Here is a 19,268-nt window from a genome sequence, read left to right on the forward strand (position 1 = left end):
GCTTTGTGGACACTTTTCAGAGAACAAATTTGTTAGCATAAAAATAAAGCCAGAAAATGAAGAGCTGTTTAATCACTCGATTGGATTTTTCTGCCAGCATATTTTTTTCTCTGCAACCCACTGCTAAATTGTGCTTCCTAGCTGTTTTTTATAAAATCACTGAATCAAATCTAACTCTGATTACATCAGAGAAGGCCATGTACCCTACACCATAAGAGGAGGTTTGAAATTTTGACTTGTCTACTTAAATATCACCAAAATCTGATCACAAGGTTAATTACGTCCCTGGGTGGGATTGAACCACCAACCTTTTGGTTAATAGCCAAACACACTAACCGATTGCGCCACAGAGACACTTTGCAAAAGTCCATACTGACAAAGGCTAATAAGCATTCATCTAAAACGTTTCCTAGAAAAACTTTAAAAAGTCAATAATCTGGAGAGTTTTTGTAAGATGTTTCTTCCATCAACCAACGAAGAAACACATTGGTACTTTCCCATGATGAGTGAGTGCTTCATGATCTCTTGCACTTACATGTGCAGGAGAGTACTGCAATGGAAGCATGCTGGGCTCATAACCCAGAGGTAGGCAGATTGAAACTATCCTCTGCTATATGCATTTTTTTTGTTAATTAAAGTAATCCAAAACTGGGATTGATATTTTGTCTCTTTTATTTTTACTTAAAGTACAATAACTTTTACCATTTTAATTTGTGTTAATAGTATATTGACAGTATTGTTTTCTTTCAAAAATCCACTTCATTTTCTTTACCCTATTATTAAAATGGTAATTGACAAAAACAAACTACATTGTCACCAGAAGAGCAATACAAAATGTACAAGTGATATATTAAAATCATCTTTCCAGCTTGAATTTCAATGATGCATTGGGTCAACAATTTTGTGAGAAACATCTTCACCCTTAAATAAAGATTTTCTTAATATCTTACCTGTGTGCTAATTAGATATCACCTTGTTTTCACATTAAACAGACTTCCACATGAGAAAGCAGCAAGGATGCAGTGGCGTTAATGTTTCCTGGTGTCAACCTGTATTATTTCAGTAGACATTGAAATGAGGATACATCTTGCTGCCTTTCCAATGAAGCAAGTTTAATTTAGTAATAGGTGAAAAACCATCCCTACAAAGGTGTTAATCAGAGACTTGGCTTTGTGGACACTTTTCAGAGAACAAATTTGTTAGCATAAAAATAAAGCCAGAAAATGAAGAGCTGTTTAATCACGCAATTTGATTTTTTTGCCAGCATATTTCTTTTTCTCTGCAACCCACTGCTAAATTGTGCTTCCTAGATGTTTTTATAAAATCACTGAATCAAATCTAACTCTGATTACATCAGAGAAGGCCAGGTACCCTGCACCATAACAGGGGGTATGAAATTTGACTTGTCTACTTAAAGATCACCAAAATCTGATAACAAGGTCAATTACGTCCCTGGGTGGGATTGAACCACCAACCTTTTGGTTAATAGCCGTACACACTAACTGATTGCGCCACAGAGACACTTTGCAAAAGTACATACTGACAAATGCTAATAAGCATTCATCTAAAACGTTTCCTAGAAAAACTTAAAAAAATCAATAATCTGGAGAGTTTTTGTAAGATGTTTCTTCTATCAACCAACGAAGAAACACATTGGTACTTTCCCATGATGAGTGAGTGCTTCAGGATCTCTTGCACTTACATGTGCAGCAGAGTACAGCAATGGAAGCATGCTGGGCCCATAACCCAGAGGTAGGCAGATTGAAACTATCCTCTGCTATATGCATTTTTTTGTTTGTTAATTAAAGTAATCCAAAACTGGGATTGATATTTTGGCTCTTTTATTTTTACTTAAAGTACAATAACTTTTACCATTTTAATTTGTTTTAATAGTATATTGACAGTATTGTTTTCTTTCAAAAATCCACTTAATTTTCTTTACCCTATTATTAAAATGGTAATTGACAAAAACAAACTACATTGTCACCAGAAGAGCAATACAAAATGTACAAGTGATATATTAAAATCATCTTTCCAGCTTGAATTTCAATGATGCATTGGGGCAACGATTTTGTGAGAAACATCTTCACCCTTAAATAAAGATTTTCTTAATTCCTTACCTGTGTGCTAATTAGATATCACCTTGTTTTCACATTTAACAGACTTCCACATGAGAAAGCAGCAAGGATGCAGTGGCGTTAATGTTTCCTGGTGTCAACCTGTATTATTTCAGTAGACATTGAAATGAGGATGCATCTTGCTGCCTTTCCAATGAAGCAAGTTTAATTTAGTAATAGGTGAAAAACCATCCTTACAAAGGTGTTAATCAGAGACTTGGCTTTGTGGACACTTTTCAGAGAACAAATTTGTTAGCATAAAAATAAAGCCAGAAAATAAAGAGCTGTTTAATCACTCAATTGGATTTTTCTGTCAGCATATTTTTTTTCTCTGCAACCCACTGCTAAATTGTGCTTCCTAGCTGTTTTTATAAAATCACTGAATCAAATCTAACTCTGATTACATCAGAGAAGGCCAGGTACCCTACACCATAACAGGGGGTTTGAAATTTTGACTTGTCTACTTAAAGATCACCAAAATCTGATAACAAGGTCAATTAGGTCCCTGGGTGGGATTGAACCACCAACCTTTTGGTTAATAGCCGTACATACTAACTGATTGCGGCACAGAGACACTTTGCAAAAGTCCATACTGACAAAGGCTAATAAGCATTCATCTAAAACGTTTCCTAGAAAAACTTTAAAAAGTCAATAATCTGGAGAGTTTTTGTAAGATGTTTCTTCCATCAACCAACGAAGAAACACATTGGTACTTTCCCATGATGAGTGAGTGCTTCAGGATCTCTTGAACTTACATGTGCAGCAGAGTACTGCAATGGAAGCATGCTGGGCTCATAACCGAGAGGTAGGCAGATTGAAACTATCCTCTGCTATATGCATTTTTTTTTTTTGTTAATTAAAGTAATCCAAAACTGGGATTGATATTTTGTCTCTTTTATTTTTACTTAAAGTACAATAACTTTTACCATTTTAATTTGTTTTAATAGTATATTGACAGTATTGTTTTCTTTCAAAAATCCACTTCATTTTCTTTACCCTATTATTAAAATGGTAATTGACAAAAACAAACTACATTGTCACCAGAAGAGCAATACAAAATGTACAAGTGATATATTAAAATCATCTTTCCAGCTTGAATTTCAATGTTGCATTGGGTCAACAATTTTGTGAGAAACATCTTCACCCTTAAATAAAGATTTTCTTAATTCCTTACCTGTGTGCTAATTAGATATCACCTTGTTTTCACATTAAACAGACTTCCACATGAGAAAGCAGCAAGGATGCAGTGGCGTTAATGTTTCCTGGTGTCAACTTGTATTATTTCAGTAGACATTGAAATGAGGATGCATCTTGCTGCCTTTCCAATGAAGCAAGTTTAATTTAGTAATAGGTGAAAAACCATCCTTACAAAGGTGTTAATCAGAGACTTGGCTTTGTGGACACTTTTCAGAGAACAAATTTGTTAGCATAAAAATAAAGCCAGAAAATGAAGAGCTGTTTAATCACTCGATTGGATTTTTCTGCCAGCATATTTTTTTTCTCTGCAACCCACTGCTAAATTGTGCTTCCTAGCTGTTTTTTATAAAATCACTGAATCAAATCTAACTCTGATTACATCAGAGAAGGCCAGGTACCCTACACCATAAGAGGAGGTTTGAAATTTTGACTTGTCTACTTAAATATCACCAAAATCTGATCACAAGGTTAATTACGTCCCTTGGTGGGATTGAACCACCAACCTTTTGGTTAATAGCCAAACACACTAACCGATTGCGCCACAGAGACACTTTGCAAAAGTCCATACTGACAAAGGCTAATAAGCATTCATCTAAAACGTTTCCTAGAAAAACTTTAAAAAGTCAATAATCTGGAGAGTTTTTGTAAGATGTTTCTTCCATCAACCAACGAAGAAACACATTGGTACTTTCCCATGATGAGTGAGTGCTTCAGGATTTCTTGCACTTACATGTGCAGCAGAATACTGCAATGGAAGCATGCTGGGCCCATAACCCAGAGGTAGGCAGATTGAAACTATCCTCTGCTATATGCATTTTTTTTGTTAATTAAAGTAATCCAAAACTGGGATTGATATTTTGTCTCTTTTATTTTTACTTAAAGTACAATAACTTTTACCATTTTAATTTGTTTTAATAGTATATTGACAGTATTGTTTTCTTTCAAAAATCCACTTCATTTTCTTTACCCTATTATTAAAATGGTAATTGACAAAAACAAACTACATTGTCACCAGAAGAGCAATACAAAATGTACAAGTGATATATTAAAATCATCTTTCCAGCTTGAATTTCAATGTTGCATTGGGTCAACAATTTTGTGAGAAACATCTTCACCCTTAAATAAAGATTTTCTTAATTCCTTACCTGTGTGCTAATTAGATATCACCTTGTTTTCACATTAAACAGACTTCCACATGAGAAAGCAGCAAGGATGCAGTGGCGTTAATGTTTCCTGGTGTCAACTTGTATTATTTCAGTAGACATTGAAATGAGGACGCATCTTGCTGCCTTTCCAATGAAGCAAGTTTAATTTAGTAATAGGTGAAAAACCATCCTTACAAAGGTGTTAATCAGAGACTTGGCTTTGTGGACACTTTTCAGAGAACAAATTTGTTAGCATAAAAATAAAGCCAGAAAATGAAGAGCTGTTTAATCACTCGATTGGATTTTTTTGCCAGCATATTTTTTTTCTCTGCAACCCACTGCTAAATTGTGCTTCCTAGCTGTTTTTTATAAAATCACTGAATCAAATCTAACTCTGATTACATCAGAGAAGGCCAGGTACCCTACACCATAAGAGGAGGTTTGAAATTTTGACTTGTCTACTTAAATATCACCAAAATCTGATCACAAGGTTAATTACGTCCCTTGGTGGGATTGAACCACCAACCTTTTGGTTAATAGCCAAACACACTAACCGATTGCGCCACAGAGACACTTTGCAAAAGTCCATACTGACAAAGGCTAATAAGCATTCATCTAAAACGTTTCCTAGAAAAACTTTAAAAAGTCAATAATCTGGAGAGATTTTGTAAGATGTTTCTTCCATCAACCAACGAAGAAACACATTGGTACTTTCCCATGATGAGTGAGTGCTTCAGGATCTCTTGCACTTACATGTGCAGCAGAATACTGCAATGGAAGCATGCTGGGCCCATAACCCAGAGGTAGGCAGATTGAAACTATCCTCTGCTATATGCATTTTTTTTGTTAATTAAAGTAATCCAAAACTGGGATTGATATTTTGTCTCTTTTATTTTTACTTAAAGTACAATAACTTTTACCATTTTAATTTGTTTTAATAGTATATTGACAGTATTGTTTTCTTTCAAAAATCCACTTCATTTTCTTTACCCTATTATTAAAATGGTAATTGACAAAAACAAACTACATTGTCACCAGAAGAGCAATACAAAATGTACAAGTGATATATTAAAATCATCTTTCCAGCTTGAATTTCAATGATGCATTGGGTCAACAATTTTGTGAGAAACATCTTCACCCTTAAATAAAGATTTTCTTAATTCCTTACCTGTGTGCTAATTAGATATCACCTTGTTTTCACATTAAACAGACTTCCATATGAGAAAGCAGCAAGGATGCAGTGGCGTTAATGTTTCCTGGTGTCAACCTGTATTATTTCAGTAGACATTGAAATGAGGATACATCTTGCTGCCTTTCCAATGAAGCAAGTTTAATTTAGTAATAGGTGAAAAACCATCCCTACAAAGGTGTTAATCAGAGACTTGGCTTTGTGGACACTTTTCAGAGAACAAATTTGTTAGCATAAAAATAAAGCCAGAAAATAAAGAGCTGTTTAATCACTCTATTGGATTTTTCTGGCAGCATATTTTTTTTTTCTGCAACCCACTGCTAAATTGTGCTTCCTAGATGTTTTTATAAAATCACTGAATCAAATCTAACTCTGATTACATCAGAGAAGGCCAGGTACCCTACACCATAACAGGGGGTTTGAAATTTTGACTTGTCTACTTAAAGATCACCAAAATCTGATAACAAGGTCAATTAGGTCCCTCGGTGGGATTGAACCACCAACCTTTTGGTTAATAGCCGTACATACTAACTGATTGCGCCACAGAGACACTTTGCAAAAGTCCATACTGACAAAGGCTAATAAGCATTCATCTAAAACGTTTCCTAGAAAAACTTTAAAAAGTCAATAATCTGGAGAGTTTTTGTAAGATGTTTCTTCCATCAACCAACGAAGAAACACATTGGTACTTTCCCATGATGAGTGAGTGCTTCAGGATCTCTTGAACTTACATGTGCAGCAGAGTACTGCAATGGAAGCATGCTGGGCCCATAACCCAGAGGTAGGCAGATTGAAACTATCCTCTGCTATATGCATTTTTTTTTTGTTAATTAAAGTAATCCAAAACTGGGATTGATATTTTGTCTCTTTTATTTTTACTTAAAGTACAATAACTTTTACCATTTTAATTTGTTTTAATAGTATATTGACAGTATTGTTTTCTTTCAAAAATCCACTTCATTTTCTTTACCCTATTATTAAAATGGTAATTGACAAAAACAAACTACATTGTCACCAGAAGAGCAATACAAAATGTACAAGTGATATATTAAAATCATCTTTCCAGCTTGAATTTCAATGATGCATTGGGTCAACAATTTTGTGAGAAACATCTTCACCCTTAAATAAAGATTTTCTTAATTCCTTACCTGTGTGCTAATTATATATCACCTTGTTTTCACATTAAACAGACTTCCACATGAGAAAGCAGCAAGGATGCAGTGGCGTTAATGTTTCCTGGTGTCAACTTGTATTATTTCAGTAGACATTGAAATGAGGATGCATCTTGCTGCCTTTCCAATGAAGCAAGTTTAATTTAGTAATAGGTGAAAAACCATCCTTACAAAGGTGTTAATCAGAGACTTGGCTTTGTGGACACTTTTCAGAGAACAAATTTGTTAGCATAAAAATAAAGCCAGAAAATAAAGAGCTGTTTAATCACTCAATTGGATTTTTCTGCCAGCATATTTTTTTTCTCTGCAACCCACTGCTAAATTGTGCTTCCTAGCTGTTTTTATAAAATCACTGAATCAAATCTAACTCTGATTACATCAGAGAAGGCCAGGTACCCTACACCATAACAGGGGGTTTGAAATTTTGACTTGTCTACTTAAAGATCACCAAAATCTGATAACAAGGTCAATTAGGTCCCTGGGTGGGATTGAACCACCAACCTTTTGGTTAATAGCCGTACATACTAACTGATAGCGCCACAGAGACACTTTGCAAAAAGTACATACTGACAAATGCTAATAAGCATTCATCTAAAACGTTTCCTAGAAAAACTTAAAAAAGTCAATAATCTGGAGAGTTTTTGTAAGATGTTTCTTCTATCAACCAACGAAGGAACACATTGGTACTTTCCCATGATGAGTGAGTGCTTCAGGATCTCTTGCACTTACATGTGCAGCAGAGTACAGCAATGGAAGCATGCTGGGCCCATAACCCAGAGGTAGGCAGATTAAAACTATCCTCTGCTATATGCATTTTTTTGTTTGTTAATTAAAGTAATCCAAAACTGGGATTGATATTTTGGCTCTTTTATTTTTACTTAAAGTACAATAACTTTTACCATTTTAATTTGTTTTAATAGTATATTGACAGTATTGTTTTCTTTCAAAAATCCACTTAATTTTCTTTACCCTATTATTAAAATGGTAATTGACAAAAACAAACTACATTGTCACCAGAAGAGCAATACAAAATGTACAAGTGATATATTAAAATCATCTTTCCAGCTTGAATTTCAATGATGCATTGGGGCAACGATTTTGTGAGAAACATCTTCACCCTTAAATAAAGATTTTCTTAATTCCTTACCTGTGTGCTAATTAGATATCACCTTGTTTTCACATTAAACAGACTTCCACATGAGAAAGCAGCAAGGATGCAGTGGCGTTAATGTTTCCTGGTGTCAACCTGTATTATTTCAGTAGACATTGAAATGAGGATGCATCTTGCTGCCTTTCCAATGAAGCAAGTTTAATTTAGTAATAGGTGAAAAACCATCCTTACAAAGGTGTTAATCAGAGACTTGGCTTTGTGGACACTTTTCAGAGAACAAATTTGTTAGCATAAAAATAAAGCCAGAAAATGAAGAGCTGTTTAATCACTCGATTGGATTTTTCTGCCAGCATATTTTTTTTCTCTGCAACCCACTGCTAAATTGTGCTTCCTAGCTGTTTTTTATAAAATCACTGAATCAAATCTAACTCTGATTACATCAGAGAAGGCCATGTACCCTACACCATAAGAGGAGGTTTGAAATTTTGACTTGTCTACTTAAATATCACCAAAATCTGATCACAAGGTAAATTACGTCCCTGGGTGGGATTGAACCACCAACCTTTTGGTTAATAGCCAAACACACTAACCGATTGCGCCACAGAGACACTTTGCAAAAGTCCATACTGACAAAGGCTAATAAGCATTCATCTAAAACGTTTCCTAGAAAAACTTTAAAAAGTCAATAATCTGGAGAGTTTTTGTAAGATGTTTCTTCCATCAACCAACGAAGAAACACATTGGTACTTTCCCATGATGAGTGAGTGCTTCATGATCTCTTGCACTTACATGTGCAGCAGAGTACTGCAATGGAAGCATGCTGGGCCCATAACCCAGAGGTAGGCAGATTGAAACTATCCTCTGCTATATGCATTTTTTTTGTTAATTAAAGTAATCCAAAACTGGGATTGATATTTTGTCTCTTTTATTTTTACTTAAAGTACAATAACTTTTACCATTTTAATTTGTTTTAATAGTATATTGACAGTATTGTTTTCTTTCAAAAATCCACTTCATTTTCTTTACCCTATTATTAAAATGGTAATTGACAAAAACAAACTACATTGTCACCAGAAGAGCAATACAAAATGTACAAGTGATATATTAAAATCATCTTTCCAGCTTGAATTTCAATGATGCATTGGGTCAACAATTTTGTGAGAAACATCTTCACCCTTAAATAAAGATTTTCTTAATTCCTTACCTGTGTGCTAATTAGATATCACCTTGTTTTCACATTAAACAGACTTCCACATGAGAAAGCAGCAAGGATGCAGTGGCGTTAATGTTTCCTGGTGTCAACCTGTATTATTTCAGTAGACATTGAAATGAGGATACATCTTGCTGCCTTTCCAATGAAGCAAGTTTAATTTAGTAATAGGTGAAAAACCATCCCTACAAAGGTGTTAATCAGAGACTTGGCTTTGTGGACACTTTTCAGAGAACAAATTTGTTAGCATAAAAATAAAGCCAGAAAATGAAGAGCTGTTTAATCACGCAATTTGATTTTTTTGCCAGCATATTTCTTTTTCTCTGCAACCCACTGCTAAATTGTGCTTCCTAGATGTTTTTATAAAATCACTGAATCAAATCTAACTCTGATTACATCAGAGAAGGCCAGGTACCCTACACCATAACAGGGGGTATGAAATTTGACTTGTCTACTTAAAGATCACCAAAATCTGATAACAAGGTCAATTACGTCCCTGGGTGGGATTGAACCACCAACCTTTTGGTTAATAGCCGTACACACTAACTGATTGCGCCACAGAGACACTTTGCAAAAGTACATACTGACAAATGCTAATAAGCATTCATCTAAAACGTTTCCTAGAAAAACTTAAAAAAGTCAATAATCTGGAGAGTTTTTGTAAGATGTTTCTTCTATCAACCAACGAAGAAACACATTGGTACTTTCCCATGATGAGTGAGTGCTTCAGGATCTCTTGCACTTACATGTGCAGCAGAGTACAGCAATGGAAGCATGCTGGGCCCATAACCCAGAGGTAGGCAGATTGAAACTATCCTCTGCTATATGCATTTTTTTGTTTGTTAATTAAAGTAATCCAAAACTGGGATTGATATTTTGGCTCTTTTATTTTTACTTAAAGTACAATAACTTTTACCATTTTAATTTGTTTTAATAGTATATTGACAGTATTGTTTTCTTTCAAAAATCCACTTAATTTTCTTTACCCTATTATTAAAATGGCAATTGACAAAAACAAACTACATTGTCACCAGAAGAGCAATACAAAATGTACAAGTGATATATTAAAATCATCTTTCCAGCTTGAATTTCAATGTTGCATTGGGTCAACAATTTTGTGAGAAACATCTTCACCCTTAAATAAAGATTTTCTTAATTCCTTACCTGTGTGCTAATTAGATATCACCTTGTTTTCACATTAAACAGACTTCCACATGAGAAAGCAGCAAGGATGCAGTGGCGTTAATGTTTCCTGGTGTCAACTTGTATTATTTCAGTAGACATTGAAATGAGGATGCATCTTGCTGCCTTTCCAATGAAGCAAGTTTAATTTAGTAATAGGTGATAAACCATCCTTACAAAGGTGTTAATCAGAGACTTGGCTTTGTGGACACTTTTCAGAGAACAAATTTGTTAGCATAAAAATAAAGCCAGAAAATGAAGAGCTGTTTAATCACTCGATTGGATTTTTCTGCCAGCATATTTTTTTCTCTGCAACCCACTGCTAAATTGTGCTTCCTAGCTGTTTTTTATAAAATCACTGAATCAAATCTAACTCTGATTACATCAGAGAAGGCCATGTACCCTACACCATAAGAGGAGGTTTGAAATTTTGACTTGTCTACTTAAATATCACCAAAATCTGATCACAAGGTTAATTACGTCCCTGGGTGGGATTGAACCACCAACCTTTTGGTTAATAGCCAAACACACTAACCGATTGCGCCACAGAGACACTTTGCAAAAGTCCATACTGACAAAGGCTAATAAGCATTCATCTAAAACGTTTCCTAGAAAAACTTTAAAAAGTCAATAATCTGGAGAGTTTTTGTAAGATGTTTCTTCCATCAACCAACGAAGAAACACATTGGTACTTTCCCATGATGAGTGAGTGCTTCATGATCTCTTGCACTTACATGTGCAGGAGAGTACTGCAATGGAAGCATGCTGGGCTCATAACCCAGAGGTAGGCAGATTGAAACTATCCTCTGCTATATGCATTTTTTTTGTTAATTAAAGTAATCCAAAACTGGGATTGATATTTTGTCTCTTTTATTTTTACTTAAAGTACAATAACTTTTACCATTTTAATTTGTGTTAATAGTATATTGACAGTATTGTTTTCTTTCAAAAATCCACTTCATTTTCTTTACCCTATTATTAAAATGGTAATTGACAAAAACAAACTACATTGTCACCAGAAGAGCAATACAAAATGTACAAGTGATATATTAAAATCATCTTTCCAGCTTGAATTTCAATGATGCATTGGGTCAACAATTTTGTGAGAAACATCTTCACCCTTAAATAAAGATTTTCTTAATATCTTACCTGTGTGCTAATTAGATATCACCTTGTTTTCACATTAAACAGACTTCCACATGAGAAAGCAGCAAGGATGCAGTGGCGTTAATGTTTCCTGGTGTCAACCTGTATTATTTCAGTAGACATTGAAATGAGGATACATCTTGCTGCCTTTCCAATGAAGCAAGTTTAATTTAGTAATAGGTGAAAAACCATCCCTACAAAGGTGTTAATCAGAGACTTGGCTTTGTGGACACTTTTCAGAGAACAAATTTGTTAGCATAAAAATAAAGCCAGAAAATGAAGAGCTGTTTAATCACGCAATTTGATTTTTTTGCCAGCATATTTCTTTTTCTCTGCAACCCACTGCTAAATTGTGCTTCCTAGATGTTTTTATAAAATCACTGAATCAAATCTAACTCTGATTACATCAGAGAAGGCCAGGTACCCTGCACCATAACAGGGGGTATGAAATTTGACTTGTCTACTTAAAGATCACCAAAATCTGATAACAAGGTCAATTACGTCCCTGGGTGGGATTGAACCACCAACCTTTTGGTTAATAGCCGTACACACTAACTGATTGCGCCACAGAGACACTTTGCAAAAGTACATACTGACAAATGCTAATAAGCATTCATCTAAAACGTTTCCTAGAAAAACTTAAAAAAATCAATAATCTGGAGAGTTTTTGTAAGATGTTTCTTCTATCAACCAACGAAGAAACACATTGGTACTTTCCCATGATGAGTGAGTGCTTCAGGATCTCTTGCACTTACATGTGCAGCAGAGTACAGCAATGGAAGCATGCTGGGCCCATAACCCAGAGGTAGGCAGATTGAAACTATCCTCTGCTATATGCATTTTTTTGTTTGTTAATTAAAGTAATCCAAAACTGGGATTGATATTTTGGCTCTTTTATTTTTACTTAAAGTACAATAACTTTTACCATTTTAATTTGTTTTAATAGTATATTGACAGTATTGTTTTCTTTCAAAAATCCACTTAATTTTCTTTACCCTATTATTAAAATGGTAATTGACAAAAACAAACTACATTGTCACCAGAAGAGCAATACAAAATGTACAAGTGATATATTAAAATCATCTTTCCAGCTTGAATTTCAATGATGCATTGGGGCAACGATTTTGTGAGAAACATCTTCACCCTTAAATAAAGATTTTCTTAATTCCTTACCTGTGTGCTAATTAGATATCACCTTGTTTTCACATTTAACAGACTTCCACATGAGAAAGCAGCAAGGATGCAGTGGCGTTAATGTTTCCTGGTGTCAACCTGTATTATTTCAGTAGACATTGAAATGAGGATGCATCTTGCTGCCTTTCCAATGAAGCAAGTTTAATTTAGTAATAGGTGAAAAACCATCCTTACAAAGGTGTTAATCAGAGACTTGGCTTTGTGGACACTTTTCAGAGAACAAATTTGTTAGCATAAAAATAAAGCCAGAAAATAAAGAGCTGTTTAATCACTCAATTGGATTTTTCTGTCAGCATATTTTTTTTCTCTGCAACCCACTGCTAAATTGTGCTTCCTAGCTGTTTTTATAAAATCACTGAATCAAATCTAACTCTGATTACATCAGAGAAGGCCAGGTACCCTACACCATAACAGGGGGTTTGAAATTTTGACTTGTCTACTTAAAGATCACCAAAATCTGATAACAAGGTCAATTAGGTCCCTGGGTGGGATTGAACCACCAACCTTTTGGTTAATAGCCGTACATACTAACTGATTGCGGCACAGAGACACTTTGCAAAAGTCCATACTGACAAAGGCTAATAAGCATTCATCTAAAACGTTTCCTAGAAAAACTTTAAAAAGTCAATAATCTGGAGAGTTTTTGTAAGATGTTTCTTCCATCAACCAACGAAGAAACACATTGGTACTTTCCCATGATGAGTGAGTGCTTCAGGATCTCTTGAACTTACATGTGCAGCAGAGTACTGCAATGGAAGCATGCTGGGCTCATAACCGAGAGGTAGGCAGATTGAAACTATCCTCTGCTATATGCATTTTTTTTTTTTGTTAATTAAAGTAATCCAAAACTGGGATTGATATTTTGTCTCTTTTATTTTTACTTAAAGTACAATAACTTTTACCATTTTAATTTGTTTTAATAGTATATTGACAGTATTGTTTTCTTTCAAAAATCCACTTCATTTTCTTTACCCTATTATTAAAATGGTAATTGACAAAAACAAACTACATTGTCACCAGAAGAGCAATACAAAATGTACAAGTGATATATTAAAATCATCTTTCCAGCTTGAATTTCAATGTTGCATTGGGTCAACAATTTTGTGAGAAACATCTTCACCCTTAAATAAAGATTTTCTTAATTCCTTACCTGTGTGCTAATTAGATATCACCTTGTTTTCACATTAAACAGACTTCCACATGAGAAAGCAGCAAGGATGCAGTGGCGTTAATGTTTCCTGGTGTCAACTTGTATTATTTCAGTAGACATTGAAATGAGGATGCATCTTGCTGCCTTTCCAATGAAGCAAGTTTAATTTAGTAATAGGTGAAAAACCATCCTTACAAAGGTGTTAATCAGAGACTTGGCTTTGTGGACACTTTTCAGAGAACAAATTTGTTAGCATAAAAATAAAGCCAGAAAATGAAGAGCTGTTTAATCACTCGATTGGATTTTTCTGCCAGCATATTTTTTTTCTCTGCAACCCACTGCTAAATTGTGCTTCCTAGCTGTTTTTTATAAAATCACTGAATCAAATCTAACTCTGATTACATCAGAGAAGGCCAGGTACCCTACACCATAAGAGGAGGTTTGAAATTTTGACTTGTCTACTTAAATATCACCAAAATCTGATCACAAGGTTAATTACGTCCCTTGGTGGGATTGAACCACCAACCTTTTGGTTAATAGCCAAACACACTAACCGATTGCGCCACAGAGACACTTTGCAAAAGTCCATACTGACAAAGGCTAATAAGCATTCATCTAAAACGTTTCCTAGAAAAACTTTAAAAAGTCAATAATCTGGAGAGTTTTTGTAAGATGTTTCTTCCATCAACCAACGAAGAAACACATTGGTACTTTCCCATGATGAGTGAGTGCTTCAGGATCTCTTGCACTTACATGTGCAGCAGAATACTGCAATGGAAGCATGCTGGGCCCATAACCCAGAGGTAGGCAGATTGAAACTATCCTCTGCTATATGCATTTTTTTTTGTTAATTAAAGTAATCCAAAACTGGGATTGATATTTTGTCTCTTTTATTTTTACTTAAAGTACAATAACTTTTACCATTTTAATTTGTTTTAATAGTATATTGACAGTATTGTTTTCTTTCAAAAATCCACTTCATTTTCTTTACCCTATTATTAAAATGGTAATTGACAAAAACAAACTACATTGTCACCAGAAGAGCAATACAAAATGTACAAGTGATATATTAAAATCATCTTTCCAGCTTGAATTTCAATGTTGCATTGGGTCAACAATTTTGTGAGAAACATCTTCACCCTTAAATAAAGATTTTCTTAATTCCTTACCTGTGTGCTAATTAGATATCACCTTGTTTTCACATTAAACAGACTTCCACATGAGAAAGCAGCAAGGATGCAGTGGCGTTAATGTTTCCTGGTGTCAACTTGTATTATTTCAGTAGACATTGAAATGAGGACGCATCTTGCTGCCTTTCCAATGAAGCAAGTTTAATTTAGTAATAGGTGAAAAACCATCCTTACAAAGGTGTTAATCAGAGACTTGGCTTTGTGGACACTTTTCAGAGAACAAATTTGTTAGCATAAAAATAAAGCCAGAAAATGAAGAGCTGTTTAATCACTCGATTGGATTTTTTTGCCAGCATATTTTTTTTCTCTGCAACCCACTGCTAAATTGTGCTTCCTAGCTGTTTTTTATAAAATCACTGAATCAAATCTAACTCTGATTACATCAGAGAAGGCCAGGTACCCTACACCATAAGAGGAGGTTTGAAATTTTGACTTGTCTACTTAAATATCACCAAAATCTGATCACAAGGTTAATTACGTCCCTTGGTGGGATTGAACCACCAACCTTTTGGTTAATAGCCAAACACACTAACCGATTGCGCCACAGAGACACTTTGCAAAAGTCCATACTGACAAAGGCTAATAAGCATTCATCTAAAACGTTTCCTAGAAAAACTTTAAAAAGTCAATAATCTGGAGAGATTTTGTAAGATGTTTCTTCCATCAACCAACGAAGAAACACATTGGTACTTTCCCATGATGAGTGAGTGCTTCAGGATCTCTTGCACTTACATGTGCAGCAGAATACTGCAATGGAAGCATGCTGGGCCCATAACCCAGAGGTAGGCAGATTGAAACTATCCTCTGCTATATGCATTTTTTTTGTTAATTAAAGTAATCCAAAACTGGGATTGATATTTTGTCTCTTTTATTTTTACTTAAAGTACAATAACTTTTACCATTTTAATTTGTTTTAATAGTATATTGACAGTATTGTTTTCTTTCAAAAATCCACTTCATTTTCTTTACCCTATTATTAAAATGGTAATTGACAAAAACAAACTACATTGTCACCAGAAGAGCAATACAAAATGTACAAGTGATATATTAAAATCATCTTTCCAGCTTGAATTTCAATGATGCATTGGGTCAACAATTTTGTGAGAAACATCTTCACCCTTAAATAAAGATTTTCTTAATTCCTTACCTGTGTGCTAATTAGATATCACCTTGTTTTCACATTAAACAGACTTCCATATGAGAAAGCAGCAAGGATGCAGTGGCGTTAATGTTTCCTGGTGTCAACCTGTATTATTTCAGTAGACATTGAAATGAGGATACATCTTGCTGCCTTTCCAATGAAGCAAGTTTAATTTAGTAATAGGTGAAAAACCATCCCTACAAAGGTGTTAATCAGAGACTTGGCTTTGTGGACACTTTTCAGAGAACAAATTTGTTAGCATAAAAATAAAGCCAGAAAATAAAGAGCTGTTTAATCACTCTATTGGATTTTTCTGGCAGCATATTTTTTTTTTCTGCAACCCACTGCTAAATTGTGCTTCCTAGATGTTTTTATAAAATCACTGAATCAAATCTAACTCTGATTACATCAGAGAAGGCCAGGTACCCTACACCATAACAGGGGGTTTGAAATTTTGACTTGTCTACTTAAAGATCACCAAAATCTGATAACAAGGTCAATTAGGTCCCTCGGTGGGATTGAACCACCAACCTTTTGGTTAATAGCCGTACATACTAACTGATTGCGCCACAGAGACACTTTGCAAAAGTCCATACTGACAAAGGCTAATAAGCATTCATCTAAAACGTTTCCTAGAAAAACTTTAAAAAGTCAATAATCTGGAGAGTTTTTGTAAGATGTTTCTTCCATCAACCAACGAAGAAACACATTGGTACTTTCCCATGATGAGTGAGTGCTTCAGGATCTCTTGAACTTACATGTGCAGCAGAGTACTGCAATGGAAGCATGCTGGGCCCATAACCCAGAGGTAGGCAGATTGAAACTATCCTCTGCTATATGCATTTTTTTTTTGTTAATTAAAGTAATCCAAAACTGGGATTGATATTTTGTCTCTTTTATTTTTACTTAAAGTACAATAACTTTTACCATTTTAATTTGTTTTAATAGTATATTGACAGTATTGTTTTCTTTCAAAAATCCACTTCATTTTCTTTACCCTATTATTAAAATGGTAATTGACAAAAACAAACTACATTGTCACCAGAAGAGCAATACAAAATGTACAAGTGATATATTAAAATCATCTTTCCAGCTTGAATTTCAATGATGCATTGGGTCAACAATTTTGTGAGAAACATCTTCACCCTTAAATAAAGATTTTCTTAATTCCTTACCTGTGTGCTAATTATATATCACCTTGTTTTCACATTAAACAGACTTCCACATGAGAAAGCAGCAAGGATGCAGTGGCGTTAATGTTTCCTGGTGTCAACTTGTATTATTTCAGTAGACATTGAAATGAGGATGCATCTTGCTGCCTTTCCAATGAAGCAAGTTTAATTTAGTAATAGGTGAAAAACCATCCTTACAAAGGTGTTAATCAGAGACTTGGCTTTGTGGACACTTTTCAGAGAACAAATTTGTTAGCATAAAAATAAAGCCAGAAAATAAAGAGCTGTTTAATCACTCAATTGGATTTTTCTGCCAGCATATTTTTTTTCTCTGCAACCCACTGCTAAATTGTGCTTCCTAGCTGTTTTTATAAAATCACTAAATCAAATCTAACTCTGATTACATCAGAGAAGGCCAGGTACCCTACACCATAACAGGGGGTTTGAAATTTTGACTTGTCTACTTAAAGATCACCAAAATCTGATAACAAGGTCAATTAGGTCCCTGGGTGGGATTGAACCACCAACCTTTTGGTTAATAGCCGTACATACTAACTGATAGCGCCACAGAGACACTTTGCAAAAAGTACATACTGACAAATGCTAATAAGCATTCATCTAAAACGTTTCCTAGAAAAACTTAAAAAAGTCAATAATCTGGAGAGTTTTTGTAAGATGTTTCTTCTATCAACCAACGAAGGAACACATTGGTACTTTCCCATGATGAGTGAGTGCTTCAGGATCTCTTGCACTTACATGTGCAGCAGAGTACAGCAATGGAAGCATGCTGGGCCCATAACCCAGAGGTAGGCAGATTAAAACTATCCTCTGCTATATGCATTTTTTTGTTTGTTAATTAAAGTAATCCAAAACTGGGATTGATATTTTGGCTCTTTTATTTTTACTTAAAGTACAATAACTTTTACCATTTTAATTTGTTTTAATAGTATATTGACAGTATTGTTTTCTTTCAAAAATCCACTTAATTTTCTTTACCCTATTATTAAAATGGTAATTGACAAAAACAAACTACATTGTCACCAGAAGAGCAATACAAAATGTACAAGTGATATATTAAAATCATCTTTCCAGCTTGAATTTCAATGATGCATTGGGGCAACGATTTTGTGAGAAACATCTTCACCCTTAAATAAAGATTTTCTTAATTCCTTACCTGTGTGCTAATTAGATATCACCTTGTTTTCACATTAAACAGACTTCCACATGAGAAAGCAGCAAGGATGCAGTGGCGTTAATGTTTCCTGGTGTCAACCTGTATTATTTCAGTAGACATTGAAATGAGGATGCATCTTGCTGCCTTTCCAATGAAGCAAGTTTAATTTAGTAATAGGTGAAAAACCATCCTTACAAAGGTGTTAATCAGAGACTTGGCTTTGTGGACACTTTTCAGAGAACAAATTTGTTAGCATAAAAATAAAGCCAGAAAATGAAGAGCTGTTTAATCACTCGATTGGATTTTTCTGCCAGCATATTTTTTTTCTCTGCAACCCACTGCTAAATTGTGCTTCCTAGCTGTTTTTTATAAAATCACTGAATCAAATCTAACTCTGATTACATCAGAGAAGGCCATGTACCCTACACCATAAGAGGAGGTTTGAAATTTTGACTTGTCTACTTAAATATCACCAAAATCTGATCACAAGGTAAATTACGTCCCTGGGTGGGATTGAACCACCAACCTTTTGGTTAATAGCCAAACACACTAACCGATTGCGCCACAGAGACACTTTGCAAAAGTCCATACTGACAAAGGCTAATAAGCATTCATCTAAAACGTTTCCTAGAAAAACTTTAAAAAGTCAATAATCTGGAGAGTTTTTGTAAGATGTTTCTTTCATCAACCAACGAAGAAACACATTGGTACTTTCCCATGATGAGTGAGTGCTTCATGATCTCTTGCACTTACATGTGCAGCAGAGTACTGCAATGGA

The 19,268-nt window shown here is 34.6% G+C and overlaps 4 non-coding genes across 4 annotated transcripts; all 4 read right to left on the reverse strand.

Moving 5' to 3' along the window:
• Window positions 1–280: 280 nt before the first annotated feature.
• TRNAN-AUU (transfer RNA asparagine (anticodon AUU)) lies at window positions 281–354 on the reverse strand. Its single transcript has one exon. It is a non-coding gene; the product is annotated as a tRNA-Asn (tRNA).
• An 8,111-nt stretch (window positions 355–8,465) lies between these two features.
• On the reverse strand, window positions 8,466–8,539 carry TRNAN-AUU (transfer RNA asparagine (anticodon AUU)). The gene has a single exon. It is a non-coding gene; the product is annotated as a tRNA-Asn (tRNA).
• A 2,263-nt stretch (window positions 8,540–10,802) lies between these two features.
• TRNAN-AUU (transfer RNA asparagine (anticodon AUU)) lies at window positions 10,803–10,876 on the reverse strand. The gene has a single exon. It is a non-coding gene; the product is annotated as a tRNA-Asn (tRNA).
• Window positions 10,877–18,988: 8,112 nt separating this feature from the next.
• Window positions 18,989–19,062, reverse strand: TRNAN-AUU (transfer RNA asparagine (anticodon AUU)). Its single transcript has one exon. It is a non-coding gene; the product is annotated as a tRNA-Asn (tRNA).
• Window positions 19,063–19,268: the final 206 nt, after the last annotated feature.

This window comes from Pseudophryne corroboree, unplaced genomic scaffold (assembly GCF_028390025.1).
Source record: "Pseudophryne corroboree isolate aPseCor3 unplaced genomic scaffold, aPseCor3.hap2 scaffold_621, whole genome shotgun sequence".
NCBI lineage: Eukaryota > Metazoa > Chordata > Amphibia > Anura > Myobatrachidae > Pseudophryne > Pseudophryne corroboree.